This window comes from Rana temporaria, chromosome 6, assembly GCF_905171775.1.
Source record: "Rana temporaria chromosome 6, aRanTem1.1, whole genome shotgun sequence".
In the NCBI taxonomy this organism is placed as follows: Eukaryota; Metazoa; Chordata; class Amphibia; order Anura; family Ranidae; genus Rana; species Rana temporaria.
This window is the reverse complement of record NC_053494.1, coordinates 23,475,584-23,495,376: the sequence shown is the minus strand read 5'-3', so window position 1 is coordinate 23,495,376 and position 19,793 is coordinate 23,475,584. Positions and strand designations below refer to the sequence as shown.

At 48.6% G+C, this 19,793-nt stretch overlaps 1 protein-coding gene across 1 annotated transcript in view; it reads right to left on the bottom strand.

Moving 5' to 3' along the window:
* Positions 1–19,793, bottom strand: part of GNG13 (G protein subunit gamma 13) — a 42,940-nt gene that overhangs the window by 13,539 nt on the left and 9,608 nt on the right. The window lies entirely within an intron of this gene.

Sequence of the window (19,793 nt, the reverse complement as noted above, 5' to 3'; positions counted from 1 at the left end):
CCACCACCAGTTCCCCATCATCATCCCTCACCACCACCAGCTCCCCATCATCATCATCATCCCTCATCATGATCATCCCTCACCACCACCAGCTCCCCATCATCATCCCTCATCATCATCATCCCTCACCACCACCAGTTCCCCATCATCATCCCTCACCACCACCAGCTCCCCATCATCCCTCATCATGATCATCCCTCACCACCACCAGTTCCCCATCATCATCCCTCACCACCACCAGCTCCCCATCATCCCTCATCATGATCATCCCTCACCACCACCAGTTCCCCATCATCATCCCTCACCACCACCAGCTCCCCATCATCATCATCCCTCATCATCATCATCCCTCACCACCACCAGTTCCCCATCATCATCCCTCACCAGCTCCCCATCATCATCATCCCTCAACCACCACCAGCTCTCCATCCCCTCATCCCTCAACCACCACCAGCTCCCCATCCCTCAACCACCACCAGCTCATCATCCATCATCACAAGCCAGCCCCCCCCCCCCCCCATTGTAAGCCTCCTTACTGTGCTGTGTCATGGTCGGTCCGGCTGTGTGCTCCGCCACTGTAACAGTTCTGGCGCGCTGATAAATGTCCCGCCCTCCTAGACAAGCTTGTGTGACAGACAGCACACTGGCTCTATCACACGAGCTAGTCTTTTAGGAGGAGGAGGGCGGGACATTTATCACAGCGCGCCCGAACTGTTAACGGCACTGTGTCACGGAGATCTCCATGACACAGCGGGATTGTGGTGTAGCCGGCATTGCCTGTCAGGGACGGGCGGTCCGGTTTAAAGTCCTCCGCGGGCCGCATGTGGCCCGCGGGCCGTAGTTTGAGGACCCCTGCCATAGGTCATTCACAGGGCTCGACAGGAGAATATGTAAAGCTGAACTCCAGGCCACATTCATTCAAATATTCCTCAGTTATCACAAAAGATATAAAATGCATTTTGTGTGCACCAAATGCCTTTTGCAGATCCAGATATTAACCCCTTGGTGCTGATCACACACAAATATGCGGCCTCTCGACGCGTGCCATGTATGCTCTTGGCACAGTTACCGGTGGCTAACGGAAAGATCATGTGATCGTAGGGTGACCACGTGTCCCGGATTGCCCAGGACAGTCCCACATTTTGCAGGTCTGTCCCGGGCACCTTCATTCCAGGACAATGAAACTGACACAGCCACCCCCCCAGGCCAATCTGATGCCCCCAAAAAAGGGCGCCACATCACCACTTTTACTCACCGACAGTACTTGTCGTGGCCGGGAATGCCTGGAGGAGCACAATCTCCGCCCCCTGCTTGTGATTGGAGAAATCATAAATCCCGTCTCTTGTGTCCAATCACTGTGCTGTGATTCGTTACAGCACAAGCTGATTTTTGGGAAGGGGGGGGTGTCCCTGAATTGTAGTTTGGAAATGTGGTCACCCCTATGTGACCACCAGTCACAGCGGTCAAATGATCATAAACCTCACAATGCCTCCCGGCATCCTAAACCTCCTAAAGGGCCAAGAGGCACCAGTGCCAAGGAGGTTAATAAAGTGGATGTAAACCCGATTCATGAAATGTGAGCTGGGCACAGATATCTGCAGTATTTTGTTATCTCTCTTCAAAGAGCCAAGTCCCATAACTCTCTCCTGAACCGTTCCCCTGTTATCAGCCTAATAACGCCTGACCAATTCTCTGACACAGATAAAAGCAGCCTGAAATTTCTGTCAGGGGAGGTTGCTATAAATAGATTAGCAGGGAGCTGGCCCTGTTACAAAACACCTCTGAGAGTATCTGCCTATGATGAGAGGGGTGTGTGCCTTTCTTCCAATCAGCAATGTTAGCTATCTTGGCTATTTGCCCAGACACCACACCCTGTTTTAACCAGGAAGAAAAAATCTCCTAACACTCTGAACATTCTAAACAGTATAAAAATGTGAAGACAGCAGATATACATGTAAAACCTATGTAGGGAGATTTGGTTGATCCTGTGTATCATCTGAGGCTGTTCACTTCACTGGGTGCATGGTGGGGTTACATCCACTTTAATTTGTAGAAAACTAAAGGGAGGGGGGTTATATACATGATAATAGCAACATGACAATAGCAAAGTTTCAAGCCAGATTACTGCACAGATCTGGTAGAAATACGCAAAGCACACCGAGATTCATACAGGAATACATTGCATTGTATTTAGACAATATTTGCTTTTCTTGGAGTTATCAGCTTTAACTGACGTTCATTGTACTCTGACATTTTGGTCAAGTTTGTGCCCCATCGAAATGTCAAACTACATCAAAGTGTATGTAATATTTATTGCATGCATCTAACAATAACCATTTGAGTCTCAGGTGCCATTTTAACCACTTAAAGCGGTGGTTCACCCTGCAGAACAACATTTCAGCATAAAATCCGGCATAGTAGCGCGAGCTACAGTATGCCGGTCTTAATTTTTTTATCCCCGTACTCACTGTTATATCGTACATAGACGATTCCGTCTGCCGCGGGGAATGGGCGTTCCTAGCAAGAGGGAAGGTGATTGACTGCCGGCTCTGGCACGTCACGCTCCCCGAAGAAAGCCGGAGTAGGTCTCGGCTCTTCACGGCGCCTGCGCACAGGCTATGCGCAGGCGCCGTGAAGAGCCAAGCCTATTTCGGCTATTTCCGGAGAAGCGTGACGTGCCAGGGCCGGCCGTCAATCACCTTCTCTCACCATAGGAACGCCCATTCCCCGGAATCTTCAATGTACGATATAACAGTGAGTACGGGGGAAAAAAAATACAGACAGGCATACTGTAGCTCGCGCTACTATGCCGAATTTAATGCTAGAGGGAAATTTTTTTTTTTTTTTTTTTATATAGGGTGAACCCCCGCTTTAAGCCCTGGACCATTATGCAGCTAAAGGACCCGGCCAGGTTTTGCGATTCGGCACTGCGTCGCTTTAACTGACAATTGCACAGTCATGCGACGTGGCTCCCAAACAAAATTGGCATCCTTTTTTCCCCACAAATAGAGCTTTCTTTTGATGTAATTTGATCACCTCTGCGGTTTATATTTTTTGCGCTATAAACAAACAGCGACAATTTTGAAAAAAAAATCTATATTTTTTTTTTACTTTTTGCTGTAATAAATATCCCACAAAAATATATATAAAAAAAAACGTTTTTGTTTCCTCAGTTTAGGTCGATACGTATTCGTCTACATATGTTTGGTAAAAAAAAAAAAAAATCGCAATAAGCGTTAATTGATTGGTTTGCGCAAAAGTTATAGGGGCAGATCCACAGACAGAGTACGCCGGCGTATCTACTGATACGCCAGCGTACTTTCAAATTTCCCGCGTCGTATCGTTGTTTTCAATCCTCAAAACAAGATACGACGGCTTCTGGGTTAGATCCGACAGGTGTACGTCTTCGTACGCCTTTGGATCTAAGATGCAATTCTTCGGCGTCCGCTGGGTGGCGTTCACGTCGTTTTCCGCGTCGGGTATGCAAATTAGCTATTTACGACGATCCACGAACATACGAGCGGCCGGCGCATTTTTTTTACGTCGTCTGTAGTTGGCTTTTTCCGGCGTATAGTTAAAGCTGCTGTTTCGTCGCGTATAGTTAGATTTGCCATGTTAAGTATGGCCGTCGTTCCCGCGTCGAAATTTGAATTTTTTCTTTTTTTTGCGTAAGTCGTCCGTGAATCGGAATGTACGTAAGTCACGTCTAAGTTTAAAAAATGACGTCCTTGCGACGTCATTTCTCGCAATGCACGGCGGGAAATTTAGAAACGGGGCATGCGCAGTTCATTCGGCGCGGGGACGCGCTTCATTTAAATGAAACACGCCCCCTAATCGTCGATTTGAATTTCGCGCCGTTACGCCGCTTGAGATACACTACGCCGCCGTAACTTATGGCGCAAATTCTTTGGGGATTCGAACCGGCCTAATGTAAGTTACAGCGGCGTAGCGTATCTCACATACGCTGCGCCGATCTATTTGTTTGTGAATCTACCCCATAGCGTCGACAAAATAGTTTTATGGCATTTTTATTAATGTTTTTGTTTTTACTAGTAATGGCGGCGATCAGCAATTTGTATCGTGACTGCGACATTATGGCGGACACATCGGACACTTCTGATACCATTTTGGGACCATTGTCATTTTTACAGCAATCAGTGCTATAAAAATGCACTGATTACTGAGAAAATTACACTGGGAGTGAAGGGGTTAACCTGTAGGGGGCGCTGAAGGGGTTGAGCGTTTCCTAGTGAGTGATTACTACTGTTAGGGGGCGTGGCTTGGCGTGTGATGTCACTGATACAGGGAACAGACGATCGGTGACACTCTCACTAGGAAGAACAGGAAAAGGTTTGTTTACACTTACCTCTCCCTGTTCTTCAGCTCTGTGACCCGATTGCGGGACACTGGCGGCGATCGGGTCCGCGGTCACGGAGCTCAGGACCGGATCACGAGTGCTCCGCCGGCTCGGCGAGCGACTGACCCACAGCTGGGCTTTTTAAAGGGGACGTACCTGTACATCCATATGCCCAGCCGTGCCATTCTGCCGACGTACATCGGCGTGAGGCGGTTAAAATGGCACTGGGACAGCGGCATCCATCAGGCTCAGGAGCTAAAATAATAATTTCCTGGGCTTGAGCTCTTGCTACACAGCACTCTATATTAGCAGAACAATGTAAACACTGTGTATGTGTGGATTTACTAAAACTGGAGAGTGCAAAATCTGGTGCAGCTTTGCATAGATCAACTTCCAGTTTTTTTTGTCAAAGCTTAATTTTTTTTTTTTCACCTTAACTGCTTGCCGACCAGCCGCCGCAGTTGAACGGCGGCAGGTCGGCTCTGCTGGGCGAGAGCACGTAGCTATACGTCACCTCGCCCAGCAGCCAATTAGGGCGCGTGCACGTGCCCGGCGGGCGCGATTGCCGCCGGGCACACGCGATCGCTCGTTACAGAGCGAGGATCGGGAGCTGTGTGTGTAAACACACAGCCCCCGGTCCTGTCAGGGGAGAAATGCTGATCTTCTGTTCATACAATGTATGAACAGCGATCAGTCATTTCCCCCCCTAGTGAGGCCACCCCCCCTACAGTTAGAACACACCCAGGGAACATACTTAACCCCTTCCCCGCCCCCTAGTGTTAACCCCTTCACTGCCAGTGGCATTTTTATAGCACTGATCGCTATAAAAATGCCAATGGTCCCAAAAATGTGTCAGAAGTGTCCGAAGTGTCCGCCATAATGTCGCAGTACCGATAAAAATCGCTGATCGCCGCCATTACTAGTAAAAAAAAAAAAAAAAAAAAATCCTATAAAAATACCCCCTATTTTGTAAACGCTATAACTTTTGCGCAAAGCCAATCAATAAACGCTTATTGCGATTTTTTTTTACGAAAAATATGTAGAAGAATACGTATCGGCCGAAAATGAGGGGAAAAAAAAGTTTTTTTATATATTTTTGGGGGATATTTATTACAGCAAAAAGTAAAAAATATTCATTTTTTCCAAAATTGTCTCTCTATTTTTGTTTAGAGAGCAAAAACTAAAAACCGCAGAGGTGATCAAATACCCCCAAAAGAAAGCTCTATTTGTGGGGAAAAAAGGACGCCAATTTTGTTTGGGAGCCACGTCGCACGACCGCGCAATTGTCAGTTAAAGCGACGCCGTGCCGAATCGCAAAAAGTGCTCTGGTCTTTGACCAGCAATATGGTCCGGGGGTTAAGTGGTTAATGCATCCTTTAAAAAAAAAAAAAAAAGTGATGTAATGTAAGCAGGAGTGACACACAGATTTAAAAAAAATGCCTTATTAGACCACTAAGGGCAGTCTCATTTATTGATTGTGTTGTTACCAGACTGCAGCCCCACTGGAGCGTCACAATGCAAATTCTCCTTTTTTAGATTTCCATCTGTTGTAACCCCTCCCCCTCTCTGGAGGGAGTCGGTGTCATCGCATTCTACTACAAAGCCCTATTTACCGACACAGAACACTGCAACCAGATGCTGCTAGGAACCCTTCTGTTGAGGTCTGTTTGGTATTAGAGAAGACTTATCCTAAAAATCCATGCTTTACATGAATCATAAGGCACATGTCAGCATATTATTTTGTTTTAGTTTAAAAAAAGTATTTTTTGTTTTATTTCATGAACAAAAAAAAAAAACTTAGGGGGGCTAGGTATGATGGCCTCTGGCTAACAGGAGCATTGTGGGTATTTCAAGTCACTGCCCGAAGATACTCGTGTATCTTCGGGCAGTCTCGGCGCCTCTCGCGCTGACGTCCTGAGCCTACAGGACGCCAGCGCGAGAGTTGCCGAGGCTGCCCGACGATACACGAGTGTACTACGCTCGGTATATGTCGGCGCAGTATTCAAACTCGGCGCGGGAAACGAGCGGGGAGGACGCCGGACCCGACTAAGAGGACACCCGAAGCCGCAGACGGATGCCGGACCCGACGAGGCCGCCGATGGACGCCGCGCAAGACACCAAAACTGTAAGTACAAAACATATTTTTTCCACAGGAATTCGGGCAACTTTAGGGGTGCGCGCTATACGCGGGAGCGCGTTATACCCCGATAAATACGGTATATCATTGTAGGTCATATAGAATATCAAGATCCTCCCATGCTCGTCTCCAGGACTTCTCCATAGCCTCTCTCATGGGTGCTCAACCTGTGGCTCTCCAGCTGTTGCAAAACTACAATTCCCATAATGCCTCAGCCTTTGGGAGACATGCTTGTACCTGTCAGCGGCTTGCAATGCCTCATGGGAATTGTAGTTCCGCAACAGCTGGAGAGCCACAGGTTGAGCACCCATGGTCCTGTGGAACTCCCTAACCCAATCTCTCCAGCTATCTCCTACTCTGTCCACTTTTAGGTGATCCCAGAAAACTCATCTCTTCAGGGAAGCCTATCCGGTCTTCAGCTAATAACCGAATCTTCTATTTCTCCCATCAGTTCATCCCCCACAGGTATTACCGTTTGGGAGGGGGGTGCAGATACCGGCCACAAAGTCTCGGGCGGACTGTGGGCATGACGTCACCTCCCGCCCCCCCCCCCGTTGTGTTCTGTGAACACTCGGCTCCCAGTACACAGCGGGAGCCAATCGGCAGGCGTAGCGCGACTCGCGCATGCGCCGTAGGGAACCGGGCAGTGAAGCCGGAGCGCTTCACTTCCTGGTTCTCTCACCGAGGATGGCGGGGGCAGCAGAGTGACGAGCGATCGCTCGTCCTCTGCTGCGGACGTCGCTGGACTCCAGGACAGGTAAGTGTCCTAATATTAAAAGTCAGCAGCTGCAGTATTTGTAGCTGCTGGCTTTTAACCACTTACCCCCCGGACCATATTGCTGCCCAAAGACCAGAGTACTTTTTGCGATTCGGGACTGCGTCGCTTTAACAGACAATTGCGCGGTCGTGCGACGTGGCTCCCAAACAAAATTGGCGTCCTTTTTTTCCCACAAATAGAGCTTTCTTTTGGTGGTATTTGATCACCTCTGCGTTTTTTATTTTTTGCGCTATAAACAAAAATAGAACGACAATTTTGAAAAAAATGAATATTTTTTACTTTTTGCTGTAATAAATATCCCCCAAAAATATATAGAAAAACATTTTTTTTCCTCAGTTTAGGCCGATACGTATTCTTCTACATATTTTTCGTAAAAAAAAATCGCAATAAGCGTTTATTGATTGGTTTGCGCAAAAGTTATAGCGTTTACAAAATAGGGGGTATTTTTATGGCATTTTTATTAATATTTTTTTTACTAGTAATGGCGGCGATCAGCGATTTTTTTTTCGGTATTGCGACATTATGGCGGACACTTCGGACATTTTTGACACATTTTTGGGACCATTGGCATTTTTATAGCGATCAGTGCTATAAAAATGCATTAGATTACTATAAAAATGCCACTGGCAGTGAAGGGGTTAACACTAGGGGGCGGGGAAGGGGTTAAGTATGCCTGGGTGTGTTCTTACTGTGGGGGGGGGGGTGGCCTCACTAGGGGAAACACTGATTTTCTGTTCATACATTGTATGAACAGAAAATCAGCATTTCCCCTGCTGACAGGAACGAGAGCTGTGTGTTTACACACACAGCTCCCGTTCCCCGCTCTGTACCGAGCGATCGCGTGTGCCCGGCGGCGATCGCGCCCGCCGGGCACACGCACGGGAGTCGGGGGCGAGCGGGGGGCGCGCGCGCGCGCCTCCGGCGGCGCCCGTGCGCCCCTAGTGGCGGCTAATAGGCAGGACGTCCATTTACGTGGTCTCGCCTAGGAGAGCCACCTTGTGGACGTATTTCGGCGGTGCAGCGACGGCAAGTGGTTAATATTTATTTTTTTCAGCGGACATCCGCTTTAACAAGCGTTTCGCAATAGGAGCATTTTTTTTTTAAATCCTGACTCGGTTTGCGAGTGTTGTCTCGCAAAATGAGCAGGATTCAAGCCTCTGCTGTGTGCAGTACCACATTTGGCCAGAGGTGCGGGGGAGCCATTCGGAAATACTCCGTTCCCGTGCCTTCCCGAGTTCAGCCGAGCTGTCCCCAAATATTTCCGAGGCTCTCTGGCACCTCTCGCAGCTCTGGGTATTGCATGCCATAGAAGTCAATGCGGAACAAATTATTTTAGTTTCCATTGACTTCTATGGGGAAACTTGCTTTGATATGCGAGTGCTTTGGATTACGAGCATTCTCCTGGAACGGATTATACTCGTAATCCAAGGTTCCCTCGTAGTTCCGATTCCTGTGGAGCGTCCCCAGCAGAATTAATGAAAATGGGCACTATGGCAGGGTAGTGGTGCACACGTGTGGTTCGGAGATTCCCCCCCATAGGGCAGACTGTGCTGTGGAAGCAGCCATAGAGGAAGAGGGACGGTCATGCTGCCGGTGCCAGTGCCCTGGTCTTGTTAAGCTACAGATGGCCGACAACCCCCCCCCCCCCCCTTATACACACGTAGAGCAATAACAAAGATATGCGTGGAGCAGTGTATTATACTGTCACTTCCAGTTAGAGTCACTCACATGGGAGCAGAGACTTTCCTGTTACACTAGTGTTGGAGAGGCAACCATGTCACCATTATTAGAGTCGGCCTGCCGTGATGGGTAAAGGCACTGGAGCAGTGAGTCTGTTATAACGCTTATATTGACCTGTGCTGTTTTCAGGCATTTGAAGCACATATCAAATGCAATTCAGCAGATTGTCAATTACTTTAATGGTGTAGTATGCTTGACAGTTCCGACGCTGCCTCTGACCTGCTTTGTGTTGCCGTTCGTTGGGCGCAGCAGGTCCTACAGAGATGCCTCTGCATTGAAGGTTCAAACACATACATTAACCCTTTGTCACATCATCTGACACGCCAGCATGCTATGCAATCTGATGGTCAAGGATCCTACATGTATTAAATGGGGTTTTTGTAAAAAAATATTTACAGCAAAATCCATTATTGTCCATTTAGAGCCGGTTGGCACAGTGGCGACTCGGCCACCTGACAAGTCGCGTTCCGCTCTGTTCAATGGAACCGTTCTAATAGGAGTGACTCAAGTTGCTCCGACTTAGAAAAAGGTTCTTCTACGACTTTGGGGGCGACTTGCATTGACTTCAATACAGAAGTCATTTTGCAAGTCGCCTCTGAAGTCGTCTTGAGATCGCCTTGCCGAGTCGCCCCCAAAGTCGTGCCGCCCCTGTGTGAACCGGGTCTTAAGCTGTCCCTGGATGGCCATGTCCTGGCCAGCGTCTCATAAACTGTACTGTGCCCGCCTGACTCCCCCTGTACTGTGCCCTTTGTGTTGACTAGACTTTGATTTATGGCATGTTTTCTTATTGTTTAAGATCAATTTTATTATGTTTAATTCCATCAACTATTTATACTTTAATTCTTGAGAGTAGGTGCGTAAATTGGGACAGGCTGGTAGGGGCCCCAGTGCATTACTTTGCCCAGGGGCCCATGATGCTATTAAGATGGCCCTGAAAGGGCACAGTACATGGGGAGTCAGGCGGGCAGAATACTGGGATCAGGAGGGCACAGTACAGTATATGAGACGCTGGCCAGGACATGGGCATCCCGGGACAGCTTAGTAGAAAGCGTGACTGTCCCGGCAAATTCGGCACAGTAGAGAAGTATGATGTAATGCAAGATTATCATGGGGCCCCCATGCACCTGGGCAGTGCCCAGAGGTGCCCGTGCATTAAGACAGCCCTGTGCCCTTTGTGTTGACTAGTCTTTGATTTATGGCATGTTTTCTTATTGTTTAAGATCAATTTTATTATGTTTAATTCTATCAACTATTTATACTCTAATTCTTGAGAGTAGGTGCGTAAATTGGGACAGGCTGGTAGGGGCCCCAGTGCATTACTTTGCCCAGGGGCCCATGATGCTATTAAGATGGCCCTGGGTTAAGACCACCATCACGGCGCTCTGCACTCACAGCATATCGAATGCAAAGAGCAGCACTGAGATCATAGAGCCAACACTATTCTCTGCTTTATTAAGGGCCACTCACCACTGAAGAGGAACCTGTGCATCACGTGGACGGCTCCTGAAGACATCGGAAGGAGGTCCAAAGGAGAAGCCTAGAGTTGGGCTTTAACCGCTTGGGATCCGCGCTATAGTCAAATGACGGCTACAGCGCGGATCCGAAAATCCAAGTGGACGTCAATTGACGTCCGCCCCTTTGCGCGTTCCCCGCGCACGCTCCAGAGCGCGCAGCGGGGAAACTCTGTGTTGGCCGTGTCCCTTGGACACAGCCAATTACAGATCGCCGCGAACGACCAATCAGAGTGGCCGTTTGCGATGCGATCTGTGCGGCCAATGAGAGATGATCTCATATGTAAACATATGAGATCATTTCTCATTGCCGGCTCACACAGAGACAGCGTCCTGTCTCTGGAGAGGAGACCGATCTGTGTCTCTTGTACATAGGGACACAGATCGGTCACCTCCCCCCCAGTCACCCCCCCTCCACCTACAGTTAGAACACAATACAGGGAATACATTTAACCCCTTCCTTACCCCCTAGTGTTAACCCCATCAATGCCAGTCACATTTATACAGTAATTAGTGCATATTTATAGCACTAATCGCAGTATAAATGTGAATGGCGCCAAAAATGTGTCAAAAGTGTCCGATGTGTCCGCCATAACGTCGCAGTCCCAATAAGAATCGCAGATCACCGCCATTTCTAGTAAAAAAAAAAAAAATAATAAAAAATAATAATTCTGTCCCCTATTTTGTAGGCGCTATAACTTTTGCGCAAACCAGTCGCTTATTTCGATTTTTTTTTTTTTTACCAAAAATATGTAGAAGAATACGTATCGGCCTAAACTGAGAAAAAAAAATGTGTTTTTTTTTTTTTTTAAATTGGGATATTTATTATAGAAACAAATAAAACATATTGTATTTTTTTTTTTAAATTGTTGCACTTTTTTGTTTATAGCGCAAAAAATAAAAACCGCAGAGGTGATCAAATACCACCAAAAGAAAGCTCTATTTGTGGGGAAAAAAAGGACATCAATTTTGTTTGGGAGCCACGTCGCACGACCGCGCAATTGTCTGTTAAAGCGACGTAGTGCCGAATCGCAAAACCTGGCCTGGGCATTTAGCTGCCTAAAGGTCTGGGGGTTAAGTGGTTAAGGGCCACTCACCACTGAAGAGGAACCGGTGCATCACGTGGACGGCCCCTGAAGACATCGGAAGGAGGTCCAAAGGAGAAGCCTGGAGTTGGGCTTTAAGGTTTATTTTCTTTTAATTTTGACTGGAGCTCACTTTCACCGGTCACGTGATCCGGTTCCCTGTCTGCATATTTTTTAATGTGGACACGCTTTCTACTGATATCGATGTATATACATTTATATGGAATTATATGAGCAGCTCCATTAATTATTAATAGAAATCCATTGATGAATAGCTGGGCAAGATGCTGACATCCAGTGAAAAGCTATACATCTGTGAGTCACTAAAAGGAATTCTCTCATTAATATTGTAAAGCACCATTGTCCCTCATTTTCCGGCACCTAAAGGAAGGTCCAGTCTACAGCTAGCCCTAGAGCCCATTCGCTTCTGTGCTTGGAAACGCAGCTGTGTTATAAGATGATGTGTATAGAAGTCTGTTTTCTATGTGTTGCAGTGAGTATTGGGGATGTTGAACATTTCTGTATGCCCTTTTGAGCTATAGAAAAGGACACTTGGTCTGTGTGTGGAAGCAGCGGTCTCTCTGCAGAGGTCTGATACGCCCCCTGCTGAACCAGAACTACGAGTGGCGGCTGGTGCTCAAAATTTTTGGGGGGGCGCAAACGAAAAAACAAAACAAAAAAAACAATTGCAGCCTCACTGTACCTATCAATTGTCACCACTGTGCCATGCCATCAAATTCAGTCACTGTGCCATTAAAACGCAACCACTGTGCCATGCCATCAAATTCAGTCACTGTGCCATTAAAACGCAACCACCGTGCCATCAAAACGCAGCCACCGTGCAATGCCATCAAAACACAGCCACTGTGCCATGCCATCAAACGCAGCCACTGTGCCATCAATTGTCACCACTATGCCATCAAACAGCCACTGTGCCCCCAATTGTCGCCACTGTGCCCCCAATTGTCGCCACTGTGCCCCCACTTGTCGCCACTGTGCCCCCACTTGTCGCCACTGTGCCCCCACTTGTAGCCACTAGCCACCGTGCCCAGTACCCCCCCCCCCCCTGGCACTTACCTTTATGGCTTCTACGTCCCTCGTCCCGCCCTCGATGACGCTTCAGCCAATCAGGTTACCTGATTGGCTGAGACGCCTGTCAGTCTTATCCTCGGACGCACAGCCGGTACGTCCCGAGGATGAGCTTCAGGAAGCCGACTACAGCCTCAGGGCTGTGCTCGGACAGCCTATCAGGGCCGCTGGCCCTGATAGGCACTTCCACACAGCCAGCCAGCTGCCGCTATTCAGCTGACCGGCGCTCAATGTCCGGTCAGCTGAATAGTGGGCGGTAGCGGCGAAAATATACAGATTCATATAGTGTATGAATCTGTATATTTTACTGGCTGTGAGCGAGCCAGAGGGGGCGGCGCTCCTGCGTCCCTATGGACGCACCGCCACTGAGAACTACATACCTCCCAACATTTAAAAATTCCATTGCAGGACATTCATTCAAATTTTTTTTTTTACCCGTCATTAAAGTTGTTGAGCGGGGGGGCTACCGCGGGACAGAGAAAAACATACCTCCTCCCGTGCTGCCTCCACTGGCTACACTTCCTGTGCAGGAAAACTTCCGCTATAGCGGGACTGCGGGAAATAGCTGTCTATGCGAGATGGCCCTGCAGAATCCGTGTGGGTTGGGAGGCATGGAACTTGAACTCTCCAAACAGCAAGAAGCATAAGAACTGCTAATTGCAGAGCTATAGGTTTGAATGAGCAAGGGGCGTGGCATACCTCTGCAGAGAGACCGCTGCTTCCATGCAGATAGCAAATAACTTTCTCTGCAGCTGCTGGCAGGGGACAGGCTTTTCTTCTGAGACTGCTTTCTCAAGAAAACAAACCAAGGCTGGCCATACATGTTTGATTTTCTTGTACAATTTACCAAAGACCATATAATATAAGGGCAAATCTATCAATCACTCATTTCTAGGCTGCCCCTGCCCTCATCCTCGGTGAGGGAATCAGGAAGTGAAGTGTTGCAGCTTCACTGCCCGGTTCCCTACTGCGCATGTGCAAGTCCTGCAGCGCGTCCTCACAGGTCCCCGCTGTATCCTGGGACCCGTGTGTTTCCCATAAGACAGCGGGGGGTGACGCGAAGGGGCGTGACTCCTGCGGAATGTGACACCGGAGGGGGGGGGGGGATTCCGAAAAGTGAACAGGCCCAGATTCACTACCTTTGCCACCCCAAGTCCGGGTCCTTCAACGATGCACCCCCCCCCCCAAAAAAAATGAAAGACCCCCAACCCGTGCCCATTATTGCCGCCTCACTGTGCCCATCATTGCCGCCTCACCATGATTGCAGCCTCACCATCACTGCCGCCTTAATGTGCCCTCATTGCAGCCTCCCTCAATCATTGCTGCCTTACTGTGCCCTCATTATAGCCCTCCTCACCATCATTGCAACCCCCCTCACCATCATTGCAGCCCCCCTCACCATCATTGCAGCCCCCCTCACCATCATTGCAGCCCCCCCTCACCATCATTGCAGCCCCCCCTCACCATCATTGCAGCCCCCCCTCACCATCATTGCAGCCCCCCCTCACCATCATTGCAGCCCCCCCTCACCATCATTGCAGCCCCCCCTCACCATCATTGCAGCCCCCCCTCACCATCATTGCAGCCCCCCCTCACCATCATTGCAGCCCCCCTCACCATCATTGCAGCCCCCCTCACCATCATTGCAGCCCCCCCTCACCATCATTGCAGCCCCCCTCACCATCATTGCAGCCCCCCCTCACCATCATTGCAGCCCCCCCTCACCATCATTGCAGCCCCCCCTCACCATCATTGCAGCCCCCCTCACCATCATTGCAGCCCCCCTCACCATCATTGCAGCCCCCCTCACCATCATTGCAGCCTTACTGTGCCAAACAATGTAGCCTCACCAGTCAGTGTGTGCATTACGCACATCGGGCATCACGTGCTCCTGCTGTGAAAAGTTTGGGCGCACTGTGATAAAAGTCTCACCTTCTTCCTAGACCAGCTTGTGTGATAGAGGCAGCTTGTGTGATTATCACAGCGCGCCCAAACTTTTTACATTGAGCTCTGTGACACAGCAGTCTCCCGCTGTGTGTGACAACTGGCGCCGCCCCTGCACTCACTGCCGCCCTAAGGCCTGGCCTCCGTGGCCTTGTCGGGAATCCGGCCCTGAAAGCGGAGGTTCACTTTTTGCGTGGACCTCCACTATAAAGTGGAAGTAAACCCATTCATAAAACGGTTTTATTTTCAGCATGTGGCGGTAATGTAACACTCCCATTGGTTGTGCTCTCAACCAATCTGTCAAACCATCCAATGGCTGGTGTCATAACTGATCACATGTGCAGCATCATGGCAGTTGTAGATTAAACAGAGGCAAAGATGGCAGCTTCCTTGGCTAAAAACGATAGGGGGGTTTACTTACACTTTAAGCACTTCCATGTAAGTGAATGGGACCACACCTCAACGCAAGCCAAACACTTGCAAAATAGGCTCTGTGTGTGTTTATTGATACACACAGCCTTGCTCGGAAGTGCACATGCACCCCCCCCCCCTTAGCACCCGGCTTGCTGAGGGGTCACTCATAAGAAGGAGCAGGGGACCGCCAAAGATAATGTAATGCCGCGTACACACCATCACTTTATGTGATAAAAAAAAACAATGTTTTGAAAAACGTCAATTAAAATGACCGTGTGTGGGGGAAAACGTTGTTTTATGTCTTGTGAAAAACGACAAAAAAAAAATTGAAGCATGCTTCAATTTTTTGTGTCGTTTTTCAAAACGTCGTTTTTTGTGTCAATTAAAATGATAGTGTGTGGGCAAAACGACGTTTAAAACAACGTTTTTAAACCCGCGCATGCTCAGAAGCAAGTTATGAAGCTAGCTTCAATGGGAAAGAGTGCTGAACGTAACCGCGCTTTGCTAGAGCATTTTGAAAAAAACTATGGTGTGTAGGCAACGTCGTTTTTGAACATGAAGTTTCAAAAATGTCGTTTTATTTCATGATTTAAAACGTCGTTTTTTTTTCATCACATAAAGTGATGGTGTGTATGCGGCATAAGCGATTGCTCTGTGCAATATTATTACACAGAGCAGATAAGTAGAGCATCTTTTTAATTTTAAGGGGGGAAAAAATTGCCTTTAGAATCACTTTAAGTGAACGGATTTACATATATTAGGAAAAAAAAAAGGGATTCCCTTGATCATTCACTCCGTTCGATGTAAATTAGAGCAACTGCCGCAAAGCCAGACAGACAAAGTAGAATGACGAAGCAGCAATTTGCATTTTAACTCTTTACCAGCTGAGTACAGGGATGGGAACGGGAGAATTGTGAATCTATCAGGCACACAGGCCGAGATGGAATTGGGCCTCTCCCCTCTTCTAGGTGGATGACAGATGACTTAGCTGGGAAGATCACTAGACAGCAGGATGCGGGAGATGAGCCGAGCGGCAGTGAAATCAGAGCCGAGATTAAGGAGAATGAGGATCTCGTTAGAGTATCAGACTTTCCTGCATCCAATTAGAGTGAAAAAGGCCCCGATACCACCAGCCAACTACAGCCTCATGGTCCACCCCGATACCACCAGCCAACTACAGCCTCATGGGCCACCCCGATACCACCAGCCAACTACAGCCTCATGGGCCACCCCGATACCACCAGCCAACTACAGCCTCATGGGCCACCCCGATACCACCAGCCAACTACAGCCTCATGGGCCACCCCGATACCACCAGCCAACTACAGCCTCATGGGCCACCCCGATACCACCAGCCAACTACAGCCTCATGGGCCACCCCGATACCACCAGCCAACTACAGCCTCATGGGCCACCCCGATACCACCAGCCAACTACAGCCTCACGGGCCACCCCGATACCACCAGCCAACTACAGCCTCACGGGCCACCCCGATACCACCAGCCAACTACAGCCTCACGGGCCACCCCGATACCACCAGCCAACTACAGCCTCACGGGCCACCCCGATACCACCAGCCAACTACAGCCTCACGGGCCACCCCGATACCACCAGCCAACTACAGCCTCACGGGCCACCCCGATACCACCAGCCAACTACAGCCTCACGGGCCACCCCGATACCACCAGCCAACTACAGCCTCACGGGCCACCCCGATACCACCAGCCAACTACAGCCTCATGGGCCACCCCGATACCACCAGCCAACTACAGCCTCATGGGTCACCCCGATACCACCAGCCAACTACAGCCTCGTGGGTCACCCCGATACCACCAGCCAACTACAGCCTCATGGGCCACCCCGATACCACCAACCAACTACAGCCTCATGGGCCAAGAGTGTTCACCGAATACTCAACCAGACTGGAGGCCACCAACTTACATGCCTAACCTAAATCTTGGGCCCCTTCTATTCTCTCTCTATACCTCTTCCCTGGGCCAGTTCATAACCTCCCGTGGCTTCCAATACAACCTCTATGCCGATGACACCCAGATCTATCTCTCCACTCCTCAACTCACCCCCTCGATCTCCTTATGAATCTCAAACTTACTGAATGACATATCGGTATGGATATCACACCACATCCTCAAACTCAATCTTTCTAAAACTGAGCTTGTTATATTTCCTCCGTCCTGGTCCCCCCCCCCATGACTTTACCATTAAGATCAACAGCACAACCATTGGTCCCTCCACACATGCCAGGGGGCTGGGTGTATCCTTGACTCTGACCTCTCCTTCACCCGCCTACATCCATTCACTGGCTAAATCCTGCCGCCTTAACCTCCGTAACATCTCCAGAATTATTCCCTTCTTGATCAACGACACCACAAAGCAGCTTATTCACTCCTTCATTATTTCCTGCCTTGACTACTGAAACTCTCTCCTCAATGCCTTGCGCCTTCACTTCCTGGTTCCCTACTGCGCATGCGCAATCTGAATTGTCCCTGCTGTCTTCTGGGACCCGGGTGTCTCTCAGAAGGCAGCGGGAGGACGGAGGAGGCGTCGGACATGGCGTAGATAGCTGTGGATATCTATGCCCAGAAGTGGGAACAAATACCTGTATTAGACAGGTACAGGTATCTGCTCCCCCCTGAAAGGTGCCAAATGTGACACGGGGGGGTATTCCGAAAAACGGAAGTTCCATTTTTGGGTGGAACGCCGCTTTAAGTTTTTCTGAAGGCGTCTGGAGCTCCTCTTTAAAGGGTAATACTTTCATGGGGGGAAAAAATTGCAAAATTAAAATGCCATATAAAATGGCTATACAAGTCATATTGTAATTGAATGGATTAAAATTACCTTTTTTTTTCCCAATCTGCAGCAGCAGTTATGCAGCACAGCCTGTTCACCTCCCCGCCCCCCACCCTGTGATTGGGCAATGAAGGAGAGAAGAAGACATCTGAGGTCCTCTCTCTTCTATCAACACATTAATTGCAGAACAAAATTGGTTCCTTGCACCGTAGAGAAGAATCGCTGGCACCATGGTCGGACACAGCGGAGCATCAGCTTTATGGGTGCAGCACAAAGTCAACGCGTTTCGGCCATAACGGCCTCACTCATGGTTCCTAGCGCTGTTGTTCCCTGGCCCACTCAGACAAGAGGCTGCTACCTAGTCACATTCAGCTTCGCGCACTTAAAACACTCATTTAATGATTTTGTAATGAGTACAGAAGTGTAAATTGATGTTGTTTTACATCAGGAGGCGAGAATCTCAAGTGAGTTAGGTGCTAACGACAGCTGTCTCTGGGCTATCTACTGTCTAAGCATGCCGTAAATCCATCGGGCCATTCTCAAGTAACACACTTTTTTATTTAAAGGGAAAGACTTTAACACAATGCTTCTCAAACGGTGCCATTTCCCCCCCCCCCCCCGGGTGCAGTGGGTTCAAGACACGGTTTGCCATTAATGAGAGGACTAATGATCCAGGGGGGGACTCTGATGTGATATGTGATGGGGGTACTGTCATGTATAGGACACTCGCGCCTGTTTCCCCTAAAGACGAAACACGTAGGACAGGGCCACAACTTGTGACGTCATCACATCCGCCGATTCTGGTTGTCGGCATGGTTTTTGCGGTTTGATTTCACAGGTCATATTTTAGCAATGCTAAACTATATGCTATACTATACTATATGCACCTTCTGTCCTCTTTTCTCTATGGTGGTCGTTTGAGATACACAAGACCCGGGGATAAGACATTAGAAGCCAGTGGCTACCATAGGTGGTGATCTAATGGTCTGGATTCAGTTGGCCCCTGGACACCAGAAGGTGTCACTATATCATAGTGCAGGGATCCTCAAACTACGGCCCTCCAGGTGTTGTAGAACTACACATCCCATGAGGCATTGTAACACACTGACATTCACAGACATGACTAGGCATGATGGGAATTGTAGTTCCTGAACAACTGGAGGGCCGTAGTTTGAAGACCCATGTCATAGTCGTTTGACCTCTCTAATTGGGTTTGCTGGTTTTTGGAGTGCACCATTACATTATATACGAAATTTACTATTTTTTCACTTTTTTGGTGAAACATGGACTATAAATTATTTATTTTACTGCAAGAATTGAAGCACCCCTGCCGGTGGTAAATGGCTTGTCTCAACCCTCTAACTCAGGGGTCTCAAACTGGCGGCCCTCCAGCTGTTGCAAAGCTACAAGTCCCATGAGGCATTGCAAGGCTGACAGTTACAAGCATGACTCCCTCAGACAGAGGCATGATGGGACTTGTAGTTCCACAACAGCTGAAGGGCTGCCAGTTTGAGACCCCTGATCTAACTGATTTACTGGCAGGATCACCAGATGAAAATAAAAGAAACAAAGCCTAAAAAAGAAAACAAATTCAGCCACACGTCTAAGAATTGGTACAAGAATTGCAATATAATAAATATTTGCTTTTGGGTTTAATACTGATCTAAGTTTTTAGCATTTTAGATGGCAGTACCTTTTGATTTTGCACACTTTAAATGGTGTCATGGTGGAAACAAAAGCTTGAGAAGCGCTGCTTTAAGTGAGACGGATGGGCTGCGATCGATGTGGGAATTGTGTCCTTAGCCTCTGGACCATGCCACATTTTACACACAAGCTGACCCCATCGCCCTCCACCCCGATCGATGTCCGCGGAGTACAGCGGAGGGTGATGGATGAGCGGCACATATAAAGAAAGAAGCATTTGTAGAGT